The 20,860-nt window shown below is 39.4% G+C and overlaps 1 protein-coding gene across 1 annotated transcript in view; it reads right to left on the minus strand.

Moving 5' to 3' along the window:
- LOC147060657 (uncharacterized) overlaps positions 1-20,860 on the minus strand; it is a 110,374-nt gene that overhangs the window by 46,394 nt on the left and 43,120 nt on the right. Inside the window, exons 4-5 of the mRNA XM_085905461.1 lie at positions 964-1,099; positions 725-848 (exon numbers count right to left, since the gene is read on the minus strand). The gene's annotated coding sequence lies outside the window, so the exon portion shown is untranslated. The remainder of the gene's footprint in view (positions 1-724; positions 849-963; positions 1,100-20,860) is intronic.

The following is a 20,860-nucleotide window of genomic DNA, read 5'->3' on the forward strand; positions in this document are numbered from 1 at the left end:
GCTTGGACACGCCCCCAGGCCAGATAATTGACCTTTGGGACTTTTTTTCACATTACTCCTGTTCTTCCATTTCTTCTGTTTATAAACCTTTTTTGAATAATTTTGGGGGGGTTGAAAAAAAGACAAAAAGTGAGCATCGCCAATGCCTGGCAGATGCCAATGAAATCCAACATCTGGTGATGTCTATGCATTCCAGAGCAGGTTGCAAAAGGCAAGGATTTGAAACTAAGTATTGAAAAGTGAAAGTTTAATTTATGATTGGTGAAAAAAAACAAGTGGGAGGCATGTTTTCAAACTGTTTTCATTCCTCCAATTTTGGATGTGAATTCAAGCTGAAAGTTTGCAGTTAAAGCCCATCTGATGATGCTCAGCGCCAGAACGATGAGAATTTTGTTCTTGTCCCAATAGTAATGGACCCGACTTTACATCATTCCCTTTGTGATTTAGGTATGCAAGGACCTGCTAATGCTGAAATGTCACATTGGGCAATTTCATGCAATGGAAAAAAACAACACATTGCATGCACTGTGACTGCAAATGCGGCTGTTACGTATGTGCTACACATACACTGTCATGGGAATCGGTGACTCATTAACTCTGCCACTGCCTGATTGATTGATACCGATACAGGCAGAGTGGGGTGGCGCATTCCCTTTTTCCTATATCTTCTCCATCCTTCCTCCCTGCTCTTAAACACTTTCTCCCTCCTTCCTTTCTGCTTTACCTCTGCACTCCTGCTCGCTCGCTCGCTCTCTCTCTCTCTCTCTGTCTCCCTCCGTCCGTGTCTTTTTCTCTTTCACATTGCCTCACCATCCCGGAGCCACTGGCGGCAGCTGACAGCATCATCACTGAGGGGAGAGAGACTTTTTGTTCCTCCACGCACAAGTGGACTGAAACGCAAAACACGCACAGGAAGGGAGGCTAGGTGGACGACGAAACGCGGTATCATGTCCAGCTACTGACCTGTAGTAGGAGAGAGGCGCACCACTCGCAGCTCCACGTCCGCTTCAGACCTCTAAGCGCCTCCCATTGCTCAACCCTCCACCCACCTTGAGCGCTGCCTGGTGTTGCGGCTGCTGAGGTGCTGGCTGGAATGACCCTGGAGAGCAGGAAGCATAGGAAGATGTGTTCAGGCAGGCTGGCGCCTAGTTGGACAGCCTGATCTTTTATCCGCCTTCTGCTGGACAGCACAGCGCTGACCTACGTGGCGCATACATGCCCATGTAGGAGGGTATGGCTGTAGAGAGCGAAGATTGACCACACTGGACCAAAGGACAGAGAGAGACGCACAGGTGAGACAACCTCAAGCATATGCATCCGTGACAAGCAAGCGTGTTAAATGAAATGAAATGAAATTGGTGCAATTTTTGATCATTTGCTGAAGGGTTTTTTGCCGTTGTGTGTCTAAGTGTCCTGTTGTGCTGCCATTACCGCGCTGTCATTGATTAGAAAGCAGATGGGTCCGCAGATGAGCACTGTGGCAACATGATAATGGAAGATGTCTCCTGGAGGGCAAGGTCCGATATCCATCACACGTCTGATGAGAGTCAGTTGGGATGGAGGGGTTGCATCGGGGAGGTATTAGGAGGCGGGATGAAAACGAAAGTGAAGCTCCGTGCCATGTCGTGTAATTTACGTGAGTGTCACGTCCTTTGGGATTGTGTTGTTTTGTTCAGAGCTGTGGGCTTTGATATATTTCATTTTGAATTCTAGTACAGTGGGATTGGAGAATTCCAGAAAGTTGTTGGCAAACTCCCGCACAGAAAATCTTGCATCTGAGACGTAACCTGAGAATTGTGATCCTATAGTCCAATCATCTAGTCCTACCCAAAAATACGGAGTGCTCCAACTACCACAATAATGACCAACATTTTAAATACAGGTCACTGCTATAGAAATCTATCATACCAGACTTTGCACAAACAAATCAACAATCAGTCAACAACAGAGTAAAAAGAAAATATATGAGTAAAGATGACAAGATAACACTCCATATTTGGCCAGGTATCAAGTGAAACTACAAAGTGCTGCAAAAAGTCAAGTCTGGAGGTCTGTTTGGTGAATAGTCGAGAGTATTACTGCCAATGCCAGCTTGGCAACTTTTCTGTGACTCGTGCTGCAAGCTGGAAACCAAAGGCCATAAGCTTTCCCTCCAAATTCTCTTCTAATAAACTTGGGCTCATTACACAAGGGTAAAACGGTTCCTGTGCTTTTCATTTTCAGTAGACGTCAAAGACAGAGGCAGCAACAACAACCCCAAAGTGCATTTCAGAGATTGGCTCGGGGTGGATGTGCTTATTCAGTGGTGCCTGTGGCTGAGAGAGATGAGCTGTCCAGTGCTGTTGCGTGGAGCATACATCACTGCACGCAGGGCTGCGGACCCAAGAGGAATCAACAGAAGGAAAGCCATTACTTAGATGACCAGGCTCCTCTGATCTCATCGTGTGACAGGGCGTGTTATGGAGACACTGGACATGGGCAGACGGAGGGAAGGAGACAGGTAGCGCACAAGAGAGACTGAACACGCTCTTTAATGCCGAGATTTAGTCTTGAAGGCGGCACATATCGAAATGTTTCATTATAAGCGTTGTGGCTGACTCTGAAGGACACTAAATATCTATGTGGAATCCATTCAGCGGTCAGGCAGGCAAAGCCATGTGAGTGTGTTCTTTTGCGTGAATGATGTTGGATATCAGAGTGATTAAAGCCAGTCAATGCATTGCTTTCTGCTAATGACCGAGTATCTGATTGGGGCTTCAAAAGCACGTATGGATGAGGAATCATAGACGAGTGTATGCTCTGTTAGTGTACATCAGACAAATAGAAACAGCTGTTTGCTTTGCTAGACCTCACATAGAGGAGTAACCTCGCATGTGCCAAAATGCACAGACAAACAGGAACCTCTCACGGAATGACATGGCTTAACACCAATATGTGTTGAGGACACGAGGCTAAAAGAAAAAACAATCTTTTGCCATCATTGGAATATCTTGACTGATGAACTGGAGGTGATGAATGCAGGAAGGGGCAACAGGCATGGGTATACCGGACAGAACGCTAAAAGCCAAATTAGGAGAAAAAATTGAAGGAAAAAAATAAAATCCAAGAATACGCAAATCTGCGAGTGCCAACCTACGATTCAGCATTACCTGACTGGAGTTTTAAGTTGTAATGTCACCAATCACCTTTAGATGGCAAACATGGCACAGTTACACTGAGACTGGGTCTTAGACTGTCTGACACTACTTTGTACAACACGAGTACGACAAATATTTTTGGGGTAGATTGGAATGGTATGCGGGAGGGAATAACAGTATTGTATTTCCATAACAATGAAAGTTTGTGTTTTAAATGAGTCCTTGCAATTAATGTTGCATTCTTGTTCGGCAGGTTTTGGGGGTAATTTTTGTGCAAGACAGCTCTTTGCACTGGGTAAAAAAAAAAAATTCTCAGTATGTTGTTATTTTGTTGTTGGATTCAAACCCTTTTGTTGGATTCGCATAATGAATATTATATACATGCATTGTGAAACGTATTATGACAAATCAAATATATTACGACTTTATATTTTGCACCTAGATTGTCCATATTTTAATTTGCATTTTTTTCAAGTATATGTGGAAGTGTGTGGTCAGGCCTCTGTGCCCAAGGCAGCACAGATGAAAAATTGTGGCCCCCTCCAGCATTTAAATTGCAAATTGGAAAGCACAGACGCTATTAATCCCCATTTAATACATTAACAAAATAAAATGCCCTCTCAATTAATTAGGAGGCTGTCATAAACGTTGTCTTTGCTCATCTAATATTTTAACATTCTCAAGTGTAATAAGAGGTTAATCACCGTATGCCAATAAAACAATTCTTTTTAACTGTAATAAGTGACAAGAGGAATGTCTGTTAGGCGTTTGGTGGCTAAGTGTAAAGCAGCTAACATTCGCGGTTGACCACACTGCCTGAACTTCAACTTCACTATCTCACTGACTCAAACCTGACAGACACTCCATTAGCACACACTTCAAATGTGCGACAGATTTGATATACTGTATGTATTGTATCTCCAAGAGTATTGTTGTTTTGAAAAGAAGCTAGAAAAAATACATCAAGATCAATTTTAAGTGTATACGGTTACTGGAATGAATGAATGAATTAATTAAAAGAACGAATGAATAAACAAACAAACGACCAAACATACGGATGGACGAACGAACGAATGAACGAACAAAAGACACGTTAGAGTGTGATGAACTAAAGAAGCATCTCAAAACATTAAAATTAAACATTAAAAACAGCGTAGGCCATCAATAATAATCAAACATTTACAACAGAGGGCAGTTAAATAAGAAAGAGCACATATATTATCGGTTTCCCAAATGAAGTACTAAGTAATTGTTATGAGCCTTTTTGGTACATGCTCAAAAGGTTTTTAATTTAAGCAAAGATCTTTATCTATACTCTTGTTACAAAATTTTATCGAGTTTTCAAAGCACTGCTTGATGTCAAACTTGGGGAGGAAAACTGCAGTTGATGTTTCACCTACAATTTGAAATGGATTATCATGTCATTGAGTGTCAAAGTAGAATTACCCCTTGCCAACTATAGCTCACGCAGTTGGTTTGTCTTTAAAGAAAAAAAAAAAAAAAGACTTTGTGCCATGTTTGTGCAATAATTGTCATCTGACTTTAAACTAAATCCTGGCTAACATGGCGGGTGCCAGGTTTGGATAAAACCTGTTTCTTTTCTGTGTGTCTCTGGCTTCACTACAGCAATGATTTGTCATCTGGTGTTTATTGTTATCTCTAAGAGTTGCGCATCGTCTATGCTTCACTTTTCTTTCACTCGTGTTTAATTGCTGTCAGAAGCAATATTATGTAACAAAATGGAACAAAATATCAGTAGCAAAAACTAGAAAATACGATGCCAATCAGTGATGACCTCACATCAAAGTAATTGGAAATTGATGGCTGATAAATGCTGTCATTTTTATTTTTTGCCTCAGCTTCCACGTCATGGATAGGATACCATTTGCAAGGAGTTGGCTTTTGCCCATATAACACACACACACACACACACACACACACACACACACACACACACACACACACACACACACACACACACACACCACAGAATCTGTCAGGAAAAACAGCTAACACGATGCTTTACAAGAACTCAGCATACATCACAATACTTAATTTTATAGATCAAGGATTATACATTGGTTGTGTTTGGGCTTTTTTGTTTTTGTAAATCAGTGAGAACACTAAAGTCAAAACAAAAAAAGCAGAACTATTACAGATTCACCAATGAGCAATTATGTCATAACAAAGTTAATCTAGATTGTTTTCTTGTTTTTGCATTTCATTATTGATCACTAAATGCTTTGAGGTATGAGTACTCACAGTATTCAAATCATTTTTACACAATTACAGCAGTTAAGGGATAAGTCAAGTTAAACTTGTATTTTTCAATACGTTCTATGCATCTTCATGGATGGCTGGACACATTTGGATAAGTAATGATGCATTACCACTGCACAGTTTTAGTTGGCTTCGACGTATCCCTGTAGGAATGGAACATTATCCACTACAAAATGCTGCCATTAAAAAAAAAGGGACATTGAACACACCAGAAAAAAAATCTCTTAACACACAAGAACAAGAGGAGCAAACACGTGTCCTGTATTTTCTTCTTCACATGGGCTGTTAGCTATGGTCGTTTTTTTTCCTCAGTGTTACTAGGTGAATCTGCATATAAATCTCTGTCTCTCTCTCTCTCCTCTCTTTCTCTCTCTCTCCTCTCTCTCTCTCTCTCTCTCTCGCTCGCACATCACTGAATTTCACACTTGTGCTCTGCAGCGTAGTGTGGAGCCCTTACCTAACTTGGCCAGCATCCCAAACTATCAGCATGGAATCGGAAGAGAAAAACACTTGAAACAAAAATAAAACGCTGCTTATTATACAACCCGGCAGGACACATTTGCACTATGACACATATCGAGGAACGTTTTACATCATGCTGCCTTGCTTGTTTGTATCACTCTAATGTTAAAAAATGGGGGAGGGAACCAATTTGTATACCTCCTGATTACACACAGTCAGGTATAATGCTCCTGATTGCTAAAAAAGTACAATATGCCTGCAAATGTACATGTACAATATTTCAGGCTGAAGATGCCTAAAGCATCCACTGAATACAGATACGACTTCCACGGTTTGTGTTGTCTTGTCACAATATTAACAACCACCACAAGCAGCACATGTTAGAACATCATGAAAAGGCCACCGACGTGTCTGCAACCATGTAGGAAATAGATGACTGCAGTATTTTCCGCAGGCTCTCTTGCTCGCGCTCTTATGACATTAGGCTTGCTTTGCGGCCCTTTTCATTTGTCAACAGAGGAAAACAAGGACCTTGAAAGGACCATGTGGGCAGTAAAGAGGAAAAAAAAAAGTACATTTTTCAAGAAAGGACTGTTTTGAAAGAAAAAAACCAGCTCGAGGAGACGACGCATTTGTGGGACGAGGTAAAGTGTTTCTGTGGGATAAATGAGTAGCTAAGTCAGGTAGACGTCCAATAGCTCTACCAGATTTCATTCCACATGCAAAATTCAAGAAATAACTACAGCTTTTGTTTTTTAGTCCGGGGTTTAATTTGCCAGAGAAATAAAGGCATTGTTCGGAAATATGTCTGAGTTGACTTCATATTTCAAAAGAATTTAATAGAATTCACTCACTGTCTTTCTTTTTCCATCTTCTGCCAATGTTGTTCGTTTTTCTTTATTATCACCCTTTTAATATGTTTCACACAAGCGAAACTGGTGGGAACTGCCATTTCTTAAATTATCCAATGAAGCAGCAGCAATGTAAATTATTTCTTTTCATTTTCAATTGGCAAGTGAAAATCAGCAAACAAAAATGTGACTGATTATATTATGTATTGTATATTTCTAGGCCTTATGTCAAATAAAAAAAAAATCAGCCATAGTGTTGAGTTTGAGTTGAATATTTCATCAGTTTATGTAAATATGTTAATGAGCATGAGTAAAGCTATGTTGTCATTCATTTTATATCCAAGATAAACATGTTCCATCAATATTATCCTTATCAACTTCATGCAGAACATCATAATAGATAAAAACGATGCAATCAGACAGACAAGCAATGATGGAAAGCAGTTGACGTATTTCTTTTCAAGAGTAACATTTTTTTTTTCCTTTAAAAGGACATTACATTGTAGATGATTGTACAGGCACGGGGCCATGGGGAAAATAAGCATGCCCTACACCTGCTTGGCGCCTTTCATTATGGGCAGCTCCAGAGTGGAAGAGAGCCAGTGCACATTGATGGGAGCTCAGCTAGTATATCCAGTTGGAACCTTTCAACCTCGCACACCAGCTTGGGTCCCTCCCCTGTCACAGAAGTGACGTTCTACATCCCTGGAGCCAGCTTTACAGCCAGGGTTCAGACCGCCTCCTAGCTCAAAACGCACACGCCCTCTTTGACCTCTCTCACAGGTGGCAAACCCATGGGAGCCTTGATGTGACCTCAAACTGGAAGCAACTATGTGCCCATGACAGTTAAGACAGTCATAGCAAAAAAAAATATGCAATGCAAGGTCAACCTGGAGATAAGACACAAAAAAATGAAATCTCTGTCATTGAAGTCTCTTATCTGATGTCCACTATAATACACATTAGACAGTGCGCTGTAGATCGCTGGTGGATTTGAACATTATCAGACATTTTACAATCTTTCATCTCTTGTATCAAAACATGGACAACCTAACCGCTGAGTGCACTATGTTTGGGGGGGGGGGGGGGGGGGGAACCATTGTCTTGTATTTTGTAACAATAAGAATCTGTTTGCAAATAGATGAAACTGAAAAGCTTCAAACATGTACAAACAACAAAGCAACTGCAGCAATCGTGCCTTGCATCATGTCTAGCATTTCACTAATGTACTGAAACTGAGACAAAGAGAAGCAAAGAGGAGAAATGCAAACTTGATTTGTCAGAGGCACAGCTTTGCCAGTCTTCCTCTACTTATGCAAAGAATATAAAAGTAAAAAAAAAAATACAATATCATATTTTGCGCCATTGTATGTGTGATCAGGATAAATCCAGAAGTGAACGTGATGAACAAGTCATGTTCAAAGTGATATCAAGGGGCACATTGCATCTGTCAATATCATTTGTACGAACACCCGTGCTCTCAGATTCACAGCCATCATTGTCATGATGAGCATCATCAACATTTTCTTTGTAATTGCCTCGACCTTCTACCTACGGCGGTGCGTCAGTATTTTTCCCCCCGTCGCTAGGTAATCATGATCATCAACTGAGATGAGGTTCGGGAATGCAAGGTCACATGAGTCTGATGCTTTTGTTGCTCTTGGTATGCATGATGTGTAACAAACACAACACGTACCACTTTCATATCTATTCTGGGCAAATGTATAGTTACTTTTTTCTTCCTTTTAATTTTTTCGCTTACTTTATAAGCATTCCTAAACATCCAACAAAAACATTTGATGATTGTGGTATTGTTTCCAGCCAGACTTGATGTACAGATCAGACTTAAAAAAAAAAAGAAGCAAATTTTGATGTATTGGAGTCGTTTACTGTATGAACTGGTAACTGATATGTCATGAATACACTCAGAGAGGTGAGAATTTAGCAATGTGTGATCAAAAATAATCGACGTCAAATCAGAGGCTAAACAACATCCAAGTCATAGTAGTGGTAAACACAAACATTTCAATACAACAATCATCATTTTTTTTTAATTTTACTATATTATATTTTATTATTATGCAACATATATTTTTCTTTCTGCCCTTTATTGTAGTTTTTTTTTTGCAGCATATTTGCAATCGTAGCGGATCGCTATTTGGCTTGACCCACAAACAATGCATGTGTTTCTGCACGCTGTGTTTCTGCCTATGGTATCACCCATTTCCAGTGATCTATGGTCTGTGAGATGAGCCAAGAATTGCAGTGGCGTGCCAGAAAAGGCAAGGAGGATTAAAACGCGGATGTAAACAATACAGGTTTCATTGACACAAACAGCTCTTGTGAGTAAGAAAAGCATTGCAATGCTAAAGTCTGAAGGATACAAACAATATTGGGTAGGAAAAGGAAAATGTCATTTTAATTTCCTTGCAATGGAATCAATTCTATTTAGTGTACCTCATATGCTTCAAGCCAAGCAACTAACATTTTGAAGGAATGGAAATTGGAAAAAGACAGACAGAAAGGGATTTACATATTTCAGCCTCCATAGTGCATGACATAATTAAAAGATTAAAAGACCCTGGAGGGCTTTCAATGCGTGGAGGGCAGGCGTATAAGCTCATCACTGGAGATCTACGATCCCTCAGAAGGTCTAGAAAGAACCGCAAACTGTCAACAACCTGCAGCTGAGGACAATAACAGCATCATGATGGATTGCTAATTGCAGGACGGATGAAAATAACAGAACTAGAAGGCTTGACAGAACTATTGCGCTATCTAGGATGCCAGATCAAACACAAAAAAAAAAATGTGTAAAGGAAACTAGCACACAAATGCTAGCTGTCATAACATCCCTATCTCTTCCCAAACATAATTTCAGCCTTAAGGCAAAAAGATATCTTAAAATATACGGGGTCTTAAATCGATCTCTTCCAGCTGCTTCTTGCTTTGCGTTCTATTCCAGAGAGCCCCCAATTGAAGGACAGTGTACATTACAGGGGTTGAGCAAATACGAGAAACATCTAACAGTTGCGTGAGAGCGACAGAAAGATACTGTAACTTGATTTTCAAATTGCGTGCTGACATTTTCTTGAAAACCATTGTTGCAAATTGACTGCAATGACTTGATGGAACTGCAACACACACACACACACACACACACACACACACACACACACACACACACACACACACACACACACACACACGTGCACACCTACAGTAGGCGAGTGCACAAAGTGGCATGCAGGATTCTAGGTTCATTTCTATTGTTTCTCCCTCCTAACATTAGCAGGATATCTTTGAGCCTGATGTATGAAAGGAGACTTGCCATAGTTGTCGTCGATATGTTACGTTGTATAACTGATGGCGCTCCCCACTGGTTAATTAACGGCGGGCCCATAAAGTGGGCAGCCCGGTCTCCAGTGGCTGTGGAATGAATTCCCTGAAGAACGACTGTAATGAAGTGCACTTAGACCACCTGCCATGAGAGCATAGCCATGATTAAAAGTCATCAAGAGATTCTTCTGATTTCAATGGCTTCCCCACAGGTACAATATGTAGCTGATTGATCCTAGACATAACAAAGCAATCATCGGTATAACACCCATCTTGCACGCAATACCTGGATCTGTTATCAGGGGTAGGCAGTAAATTGCATGTTTATTTGTCATCTCAGAAACAAGGATGAGCAAACTTCTCCTTTCTCACTCGTCATCTCAACGGGCTGAGGTGATAAATAGCACGTTTGGTTTCAACGTCTGCTTTCAAAGGAGAGAAAAAAAAAAAAAATCTGGATTCAAACAAATCCTCCGATAATGTCCTGTCATTCTCCCGAGAATACATTTAACACTGGCTCTGTAAATTCTATCAGCATGTAGCGCTTCCTGACAGCGCCGCGCAGCACAACAAACAGGCAACATGAATAATGCACTTACTTGTGAAAGTCAAGTCTGAACAAGACAAGAGAGTGAGACTTGGGATTTGTGCACCTCATTCTTATAGTATTTGAAATATTTAATAAACGCACAAGAAATAAAGCAATCTGCTTTTACCAATATTATATTATAAAGAGCTTTAGCTCTGTTAGTGCAGTTTCGCCAGTTTCATTCCCATCCACTAAGGTTATAGTAAATGAACATAATTGTTTTTGTCAACAAAAGAAAACAAAAACAAGAGGTAAAAATTACACTAATTGCAACTACATTTATCAAATTAAAAGTAGCTCTAAAGAAAATCAAAATGTCCTCTGTTTCACCGTTGTCAGCTAATTTCATTCATGAGCTTTTGCGGTCGATTTCAAAAGTGGCCGTATAAAAGAAGGAAAGCCAAACATTCATTTGCGAATACAAACAAACGCGCTCTAAAAACGTATTAAAAGTGACTGAATTTGAAAAACGATTGAAAAACAAATAAGAACTAATCCACTAAAAATGGATTTGCTCCATCATGAAAGATTCTGTGCCAAACATATCAAGTGGGGGACTGTCTAAAAACAATGAAGAGGTTGAATTTGACTTTATTAACACTATTTCTATTAACACTCAGCTTTGATTGTATTCATTTAACAACATGTTTATAATTGTGGAGGAAATTCACAGATGTTTCTGATATTTTGTTGATAATATTTACATTGCATTATATGCAGCACATACATTTCGATAATGAGCTTCGTTGGGTAAAGTGTGAGCGTTGTTGTTGTCTTTGTCAACTAATGGTTTCTCATGGAGTCATGGACTTGGGCTGACATGGGCTGACAGAACAACGAAATATATACAGTATAGAACATGAATAAAACATTTGCTCATGAAATTCTGAATATTTCCACGCAAGTGCCAGTTGGGCTTTTATGCACACCGAGTTGTGATTTGAAACAATAAGCTGTAATCAGTTTGGGGGAGTTTGATGAAGTAACACATTAAGAGTTTCAGCATAAGTGGTTGAATCCAGCAGTGTTATACAGTCGCAGCTGCTGAGATGTGGGTTTTTGTCCCTTTTTTTCCACACGGTGGAATTGATATTGAATAGATATTGGATTTTGCTGGAGCATGAAGTCAAATTAGTCTGTGAGTCTCACCAGCATGGATATTATTCATGAATAGGCCTTTGAAACCATATTTACATTTATGTGAAGACGACGGATGGCTGATGATTAAACCGAGCCTCTTCGCATTGTCATCGTATAAATATTCACTCCAGTAAAGCTTGCTGACGTGTCAAACAGTGTGTCGTCTCAGACACAGTCTGCATTTCAAGTCCGATCTGAACATATTGACTTACTGTTTATTGCTTTCTGTTGCTAACTCGGCGTGAATATTTTACTGTCACGCTGTCTAGGGGGTTCCTTCTCCAGGCATTTCTCACTTTCTCAACAAGTGCTATTATTTTGTGAAAGGTCTATCGCTTTTGAATGGAGTCCTAAGTAGCCATAACATGAACGCTACTTTGGATAGCTCAAGAAATGTTACCTGCATGTTTGGCGGGTTTAATGGAACATACTTTGAAAACGCGGGTAGCAGTTGTAAAATTGTCTACTCTTTTCTTACATTGCGTAAAATAAAATAAAAAGTATGGTGCCTTGAAAGGGTTAGATTAGAGAGCTCAATGATGGATATTTTTAAACATGTTTAGAAACTCCACTACATCATGCATACTACCTGCTTAAAATGGTTAAATGTGACATTTATTAGCTTCACTTAACCATAATCCAATTACTTTGCAAGTAACCCAAGACTGGTTGGAAACCCTAGCCGGAAACCCTAACCCTGGTTTGAAAGCCTAGTCAGAAACCCTAATCTTGGAAACCCTAAAAGTAGGGGGAAACCCCCGTTGGAAACCCTAACCCTAGTTTTAAAACCTAGTTCGAAACCCTAACCAGGTTTTAAAACCCTAATCGGAAACCCTAACCCTAGTTTGAAACCCTAATTAGCGATCCCAAGACTGGTTGGAAACCCTAGTGGGAAACCCTAACCCTAAAGCCTAGTTAGAAACCCTAATCTTAGAAACCCTAAAAGTAGGGGGAAACCCCCGTTGGAAACCCTAACCCTAGTTTTAAAACCTAGTTTGAAACCCTAACCCTGTTTTAAAACCCTAGTCGGAAACCCTAACCCTAGTTTGAAACCCTAATTAGCGATCCTAAAACTCGTTGGAAACCCTAGCCGGAAACCCTAACCCTGGTTTGAGAGCCTAGTCAGAAACCCTAATCTTGGAAACCCTAAAAGTAGGTTGAAACCCTCGTCGGAAACCCTAACCCTAGTTTTAAAACCTAGTTGGCAAGCTGAACCTGGGTTTAAAACCCTAGTCGGAAACCCTAACCCTGGTTTGAAACCCTAATTAGCGATCCCAAGACTGGTTGGAAACCCTAGCTGGAAACCCTAACCCTGGTTTGAGAGCCTAGTCAGAAACCAGAAAAAAAAAGACTTATAGTTCGAAAACTACGGTATTTTGTTTTGTTTCATCACAGAATTAGACATGTCCGCACGTCATGCTGGTGCGTCATTATTTTGGATCTGTCTAAAGTCCATTCATATAGGCTGCATTTCTTTGCATGTGCAAGTGAAAACATTCTATAGTTACATAAAAACGGTTCAGGCTTTCGTGCATGCTTGGAAGCCTCAACACTTGTGCAACATGGGAACAAACAGTTTACTTTGAGTCCAAATATGTATATCATGGCTACATAAGTATAAAGTAGCTAGGGACTCCATCCACCTTGTAACTCACACCCAGTTAGACTGACTCAAAACAGTTTCCATGACTAGCATGTATGTATGAATGTAATTCAGCGTCGGGCCCTGCAGCAGCAAGCGGATGTTTTTCCACATTGTCAATGATCTACTTCCTTTGTGAACATAAACGCACAGATGACGAAAGCTGAACAAGTTGACAAAAAGCTCTCCCTCTTTCAAACAGTACTTTAGAAAAATCCAAAATATTGTTGTTCATTCATGACGCATGAATCCACGAACATCATCAAGCAAAGCTTTTATCCAAAAGAGGACACTCAGTGGTTATGAAAATGCTTAGGGGCTATTTTTAACTGAACCGTTACTTGAACCCCGTTGGATATTATCACTTTATATCCGTAAATGTGGTTCTGCGCTGTCCTGTCCTGACTGGATTTATTCTAGAACCAGATGTGGGAGGCAAAAGCAGATGACTTCACATAGGCAGATGTTCCTTATGAAATGAATGCATTAAAACATTATTGCCGGGAGGGAGCGATGGGAGGACTGCCACCATCTTGAAAAAAGGGGAACACTTGGGTGAAAATTAAAATTGACTAACAGCCCTTAGATTTAAATGCTGATTGCATTTCTGGGCTATTATTATGAATCCATCAGCAAGTGCTTGAAGTTGAGAAGTGACTTCTTCCTTGTGCTTTTTGGCTGTGACATTTCAAGAAGCCCTTTTGAGACAAATGAGCGGGGGATGCAGCAGCTGGCAGAGTGGAGTCTTGTTTTTGAGAGGGAGAAACATCAGAGCCGTGCTTAATCCGTGGCTCCTTACCTAAATGCTTCCCAGCAGCTGGGAGAGGAGGACCTGGGCGGGTGATTACCAAGGCAGATGAGAGATGAAGCCCAGTGACTCAAATGGTACCAGCACGCCATCTAACACAGAGTTCACCTTTCACTTGACAGATTCAGGACCTCCTCTAAGTGACAGCTACGTTTTCATAGGTTGCGAGCCGGCCATGTTCGTTCGTTTATTTATGTATTTATGTATGCATGTATGTATGTATGTATGTATGTATGTATGTACGTGTATGTATGTATATATGTATGTGTGTATGTTTGTATGTGTGTATGTGTGTGTATGTGTGTGTATGTGTGTGTATGTGTGCGTATGTGTGTGTTTGTTTGTTTGTTTGTTTGTTTGTTTGTTTGTTTGTTTTCTTACTTCGGCTTGTACATTGTCATATGTCATCACAATTCCATTACACGCACCGCAAACACATTACTTGTCGAAATGGGATTAAGCAGCTCTGTTTATTCGATTATTTTAGTTTTGTGGTCCACAAAAACACAGGAGCGTGCCCACACAAGAAAAAAAAAAAAAGGGTTTGGTGTGGGTTTCCATGCTCAAGCTGACCTGATGACCGTAATGCAATGAAGCATGGAGGAAGAAAAATTATGGACTAGAATTTGCACTTTTAGGGGCAATACAAGACTGTGGCAAGGTCGCGATCGCAATAATAAGGCATCATGGCAAAGAGAACGGCCTTGTCGAAGGAATGTCACAGTTGCAGAAGTAAATTTGTACACCCACCTCTAAGAAAACACCTACTGAGACACATACTGAGGAACATTACACATCGAGATAAATCCAAATATATTTCTAAAAAATATTCATAGAGGGATCACACAGAATTTTATCCGTGATTGATCATGTAACTTTAAAAAAAAGTGAATCTAGCAGGCCTGGAACTGATTGCAAATGAGAAATTTGGTAGTTGCTAGGTAGAATCGCCTATAAGTATCATTAAAAGTCAATTAAGCCAGACACAACCACTGTATTGGTTGAATGGCAAATCGGTCAACAAACAGTCAAACAACCATATTAAACCATGTGAAATTTAAAAAAGAAAAAACTGTGCATCTAGTGGTGCAGTTCTCTGCTTAATCTGTATTTACAAGTCAATATTTCACCGTTTTAGTGTGACTGGTGACAGCAGAGGAAGGTATAAACGCAAAAAGCTGCAAAAACTATATCAACGAAATCTCATGAAAGGCTGCTGTCAAAACATTGCAGGGTGAAGCGAGGCAGACATGTCTTGATGAAAATGTTGTTCACAGTCTGGCCCTGATGTTATGACGCCATATTATGAGAGGTCTGCTGGCAAACTTCATGATCTATAGATTTGTCACCTGCAACACCATCATTTCAAGAGGATCTTTCCACCTGGAACAACATAGATTTGACATCTTGGAGATTTGCAGTAGAACCCGCAACGTCCACAAGGAAAATGGCCGTGTAGACGAATGGACGCAGAGCAGGAGAGTGACCTCCACTCGAGCCACCCACTCATTGTTCACCTCAGCCTTAAACATTTCATTCCTTCTGCTCTCCCACTTCATTTGAGCTGAGTGCACTCTCTGCAGTTTAAGTTTAGCGGCGCACGAGTGACTTAAATGATCTCAGATTTGTGACACTGCGTTAAAAACGGCAAGAAGACTCCGGGAGGAGTGCTGAAGAGACAAAAGGACACGGTGCAGCGATTCAAGGCCAGCATGAGCCCCGCCCATTTCTGCACATCTCACTGCAAATTTATGGTTCATGCTGATTGCAGGCAGAGCTGTTTTGCATATTACCTATCAGCCCCCGAGGAAAGTGCCATCGCTCATAGCGCTGTTCAATGGTTTGTAACTTGATGAACTAGGCAGGTTGTAAAGGGGACAAGTCATCTCTTTTTTTTACTTAAATCATTTTGAAAAAGGCAACTTGAGTGGAGACGTTTGGAATTTAAAATGACACTAAACGAAACATATTCTGCTAGATCACAAACTAATTTACATGAAGTTTTTATATGCTCAAAACAAAATAGCTTTTTTTTGCTTACGCATGCACAAGGCAATACCCAGTGGGATTATGGGGGAAAATGCTACGTTTGTAGCGTTTAGCTCCAAGTGCATTTGAACATATTTGCAAGTAGTTTGAGCATGTTTTTATGTACGCTCCAACATATTTGCGAGTACGATCAAACGTATTTGCCAGTCCAAAAACTTTTACTCCACATTAGTCCATGCTTCCGTAGATTTGTGCTGCCAGTACAAGCTCTAATTTTAATTTATACAAGTCGCACGAGTATAAATCGCACTACTAGTCAAATGATGCAAAAAGTGTGAATTATAATCTGAAAAAAAACACAATATGTATTTTCTGTCACACCACTACTTGAACACCTCAGTTGCACTGAAATGGCACCGAACGGAATGTTGACCAAAAAAAAACAAACTCTTAAAATGTTGTAATGTGAAAAAGCACTGAATTTAGAAGCTTCATAAGCAAACATAATTCTTCTTATTCCTGTCATGTGTTCTTGGACAATTCAGATTGACTGCTGATTGCTTCCACGTGGACAGCAAAGTAAAAATTTCATTGCACAGGGGCAAACAAGTAATGGAGTTCTTGTGATATTAAACGCTTTCAATCTCGAATGTTGAAAGTTTATTTCGAGCAACAGCGCTACCATGATTAATCGTGCATATACTCATACACACAGTGTGTTTACTGGCTGAATGAAAGAAAAACCCAAAGGCACCCCCCCCCCTCCCGCACACAAAGTGGTGTAGAAACTATTGTAATTAAATCCCTGCAAAATGAGGACTGAGTGTTGTATTTTGGCATTAAATGTAGGCTCTCGCTTCAGATGCACAGACAGCTTCACCTGAGATGAGAGTGGCACTCTGTAATCGTTCAGCCTATGGAGATCTCTTCACCATGATCTATGGGCTAATGTCACACTGCTGGATTGAGTGCAATTTCCTGAAATAGACAGAAAAGTCTTCTTGGTTTTATTCCACTGTTGTGATACCGTTTCTGCACAGGATGCGAAATCTTAACTTGCGCTAACTTTACATTGCCTATTTTTGGAGTGTCCTTTCAAAAGAAATCAAAACGCATTATTTTACCAATGCCTTTTTTATATATATTTATTTATTCATTTTTCATACATACATATATATATATATATATATATATATATATATATATATATATATATATATATATATATATATATATATATATATATATATATTTATTTATTTATTTATTTATTTATTTATTTATACACATTAAATATATAATATATTAAATATAGATATACAGATGTTTTTTTTTAAATTAAATTCATAGACACGATACATAAATACAATTAATTTATAATATAAAAAAAAATTCTGGTATGCAAATTGGACTAGATACAAGTTTATACCAGTAAAATGTTGATTAGCTGATGAAATGAAGCAGTCAACTGCGATTTAACATGGCACATGGAAAAACTAAGTTTTAGGGCTTCAATAATAATGATGAGTCATTTAACACTGATGTAAAGTTTTAAACAAAATGTTTTGTTTAGACAATTTGAACGGTAACAGTAAACAACTTGCGGTAAAAATCATTTATCGGTTGAAAGGTCAATGTAGTCATCTACTGCATCATTTTAATCTCGATAAATGATCGCTAACAATTAAGACGATTTTAATGATGGGAGTTTGATGTCTCGAGAAGAATTAACGTATGTCGTATGAATTAAACAATGAATGATTCCCAACCAGGGTCCTGTGGCAGACTAGCATGCAGAGAAAAATAATGAGGGGTGCTGCAGAAAATGATCCAATGTCACTAAAGTTATCCCAAAATATCAATATTAATTACTAATATATCTCTGTTGGTATATCTATGCTAGTGATGTATCGTAACAGACAATATAATTAACTGCGCTTCCATTAGATGACGGAAGATACAATAAATCTGTTGCCATTCACACAACAAAACAGACAAGTAATTAAGCTCACCTTCTGGCATTCTCTCACACAAAACAATAAACAGGAGGGACTTCGGGCAAATTAGAATGACAAAGATTGATTGCACGAGCAGTTACTCGGTTGCATCGGGAGAGACACAAAACTCAACACGCGAGGTGTGTTTTCAAGCATTGTCTGCAAAATAGAAAATATAACAGAAAAAGGCACATAAAAAATGTATTTTTTCCGTCATGTTCATCATTTTACATCAGAATATGTGTCTATGCTTATGTTTCAAGAGACATACTATATAAAAAGTGAATTCACATGCTAGGATTTACACAATGAATTATTCCTCAGTGTACAAATGTTGCAAACTTTTTCTGAGTGCCTCAGTAAAGTGATTAAAGGCCTTTATTTCAGCAGGGAATACAGTAAGTGACGGTGCTACTGTTTTGGCCAGTTTGGCATAATGAGGAGGGAAAGAATAAGTGAGTGCACCAATTAGTCAGTTGTGGCTGCTGACGGGAACTCTTAAAAGTGGTCACAGCGTACATTCGAAGAGAGAAAGCAGGTGAATGACACACACAATGAGCCAAACAATGGAATAATAGTGGAAAGGAAAGTTTGGAAAATGTGAAGTCAGACAGCAAGCACTTAAAGTAAATGGGTTCTTAAGAATGCTGTATTAAATTATTTCATTTATGTTTTGTGCCATGCTTTGAATATATTGTCTGGATGTATTTAAAAGGGGCAACGTCTGTGTTTGCATACTTTTTAAGGGCACTGTTTACAGTGTTGAGTTGAGATTTAACGTGACATTCTGGGATAACTGCTTGATTTTCTTTGTAGCTTCGAAAAGAAATTCATTTATTTGAGGCAGAAGCGGTTCTGTTGAAGGTATTGTATTAAATACAATGCATTATGGGGGAGGAAAAAAAAAAAGAGTGGCTTGTCACATTATTTCTGTGTTTTAGTGCAAATTGGACTTTGTCCAATTTGTGCATTGAACTTGGATGTGACCTTATAGCATGAGCAATTTGGCATTTTAAGAGATTTGATTAATCAATGACCTTTGCCGTGCTTCTACCGGGTGGAGATGTGCACGGCATGTTTACATCAGTAAAAGTGCTGCAAGCATTTAATGAATATGTCTATTATTATTAGAATACAACCCCAAAAAGGGAAATTCAGTTGTTAATTAGAATGTGAAATATTGTCTGGGATATGGTTATACTATTCTGGAGAAGCATATCTTTTTTTTTTTTTTTTCTCTCTGAGGTTTTAGGCAGGGTCCTGTGTTAGCTGGAAGGGGGCGGCAGATCCATCAAGTCAGTTACAAGGTTGACCCTTCATTGATTTGACTGGTTTTCCCCACAGATTAGATCTCAGGGAATCCAATGGCCTACGCAGTCCCTTGAACTGCGGCTAGTTTATTCCTGACCGACTGTCAGGTACAATTCTGCAGAACCACTAGGGAAAAAGTTACCATGAAGAGTCTGAAACAAAGTTGAGGCAGCTTTCAGTCATGTCAAAGCGCATACTGAATGAAGAATGAATGAAGGTACTGACTGTCAAAATACTGCACAGGTTGAGGCTGTCTGAGAAGGGACTCAGTATATTTACATGTGACAGCAGAAACTGTTGGTGGATCCGAGCAGTATGTCACTCAAGCGGGACGACTGTTGCAACCGTGAATTAACAATCCAACGATCAGATAATTAGATAGGATGTAAAAGTACTTTTATCACAATTCAACACAACAGAGTGAAAGAAGTGATCCTTTGGAGGTAAAATTCAGATTGTGGTTCTGTACAAATAGCACTGACAGGATAGGGTAATGAAGTGCCAACTTGGGAAATGGTACTGGAGATGTTTCAGAGGCAGGAGAGTTTCTGTATAAACAAGAATGCTATAATTCCCAGAGAGTGCTATGAGGTTTCACACCAGACAACTGGTTGTGTTGAAAGCATATGTTACTGTCTAACTAGAGGCTGGCAGTGATGTTGTAAATGACCATATTGTGCCATGCTATCTGCTGCCTGGAGATGTTACTGCGCAATAGATGCTATGGATTGTCCGAGCCTGTAACATTGTATACCTTAACTCAAGTTAAAATGGATATATGACATCTATTTCCGTTAATGGCAGTGAATGAGTTAATATTCCACTTTCACTGGATTTGATGAAAAAGGCATTTTTGCTGTGTCTACACAAAGCAAAGTTGGAAAAATGTACAATTCAACTATTGAAGAACACCTAACTCCAGGGAAGACAATAGCAGCCGATGGCCACTGGCTGCAGAAGTGAGTTTATCTTTAAACAATGCTGCAATTCCAATAAGATATTGGAAAAATCTGCTGTCATTGTTATGAGAAAAGATCTGTTGACGTCTGCTGAAAGTAAGTATTTTGCAATCTAACTGATTCACTTTGAAAATCAATCGATAATGTAAATAAGTTACCTTTAAAAACCAAATAATCAGTAAAGAAAGCAAGGAACTTCTTCAAGGTGACTGTGGGAACACCGCTGTTGCCCCCATTTTGTGCAACAGAGGCTTTCATCACGTCACGAAATGTGTTTTTACGTTCAACTACTTTTCATAAAATTTCTTGCTGCATTTTTATCTGCTATTCTTATCTCAACCTTGAGATGCTTTGCT

The sequence above is a fragment of the Syngnathus leptorhynchus genome, chromosome 2 (assembly GCF_054491065.1).
Source record: "Syngnathus leptorhynchus isolate UIUO chromosome 2, UIUO_Slep, whole genome shotgun sequence".
Lineage (NCBI taxonomy): Eukaryota > Metazoa > Chordata > Actinopteri > Syngnathiformes > Syngnathidae > Syngnathus > Syngnathus leptorhynchus.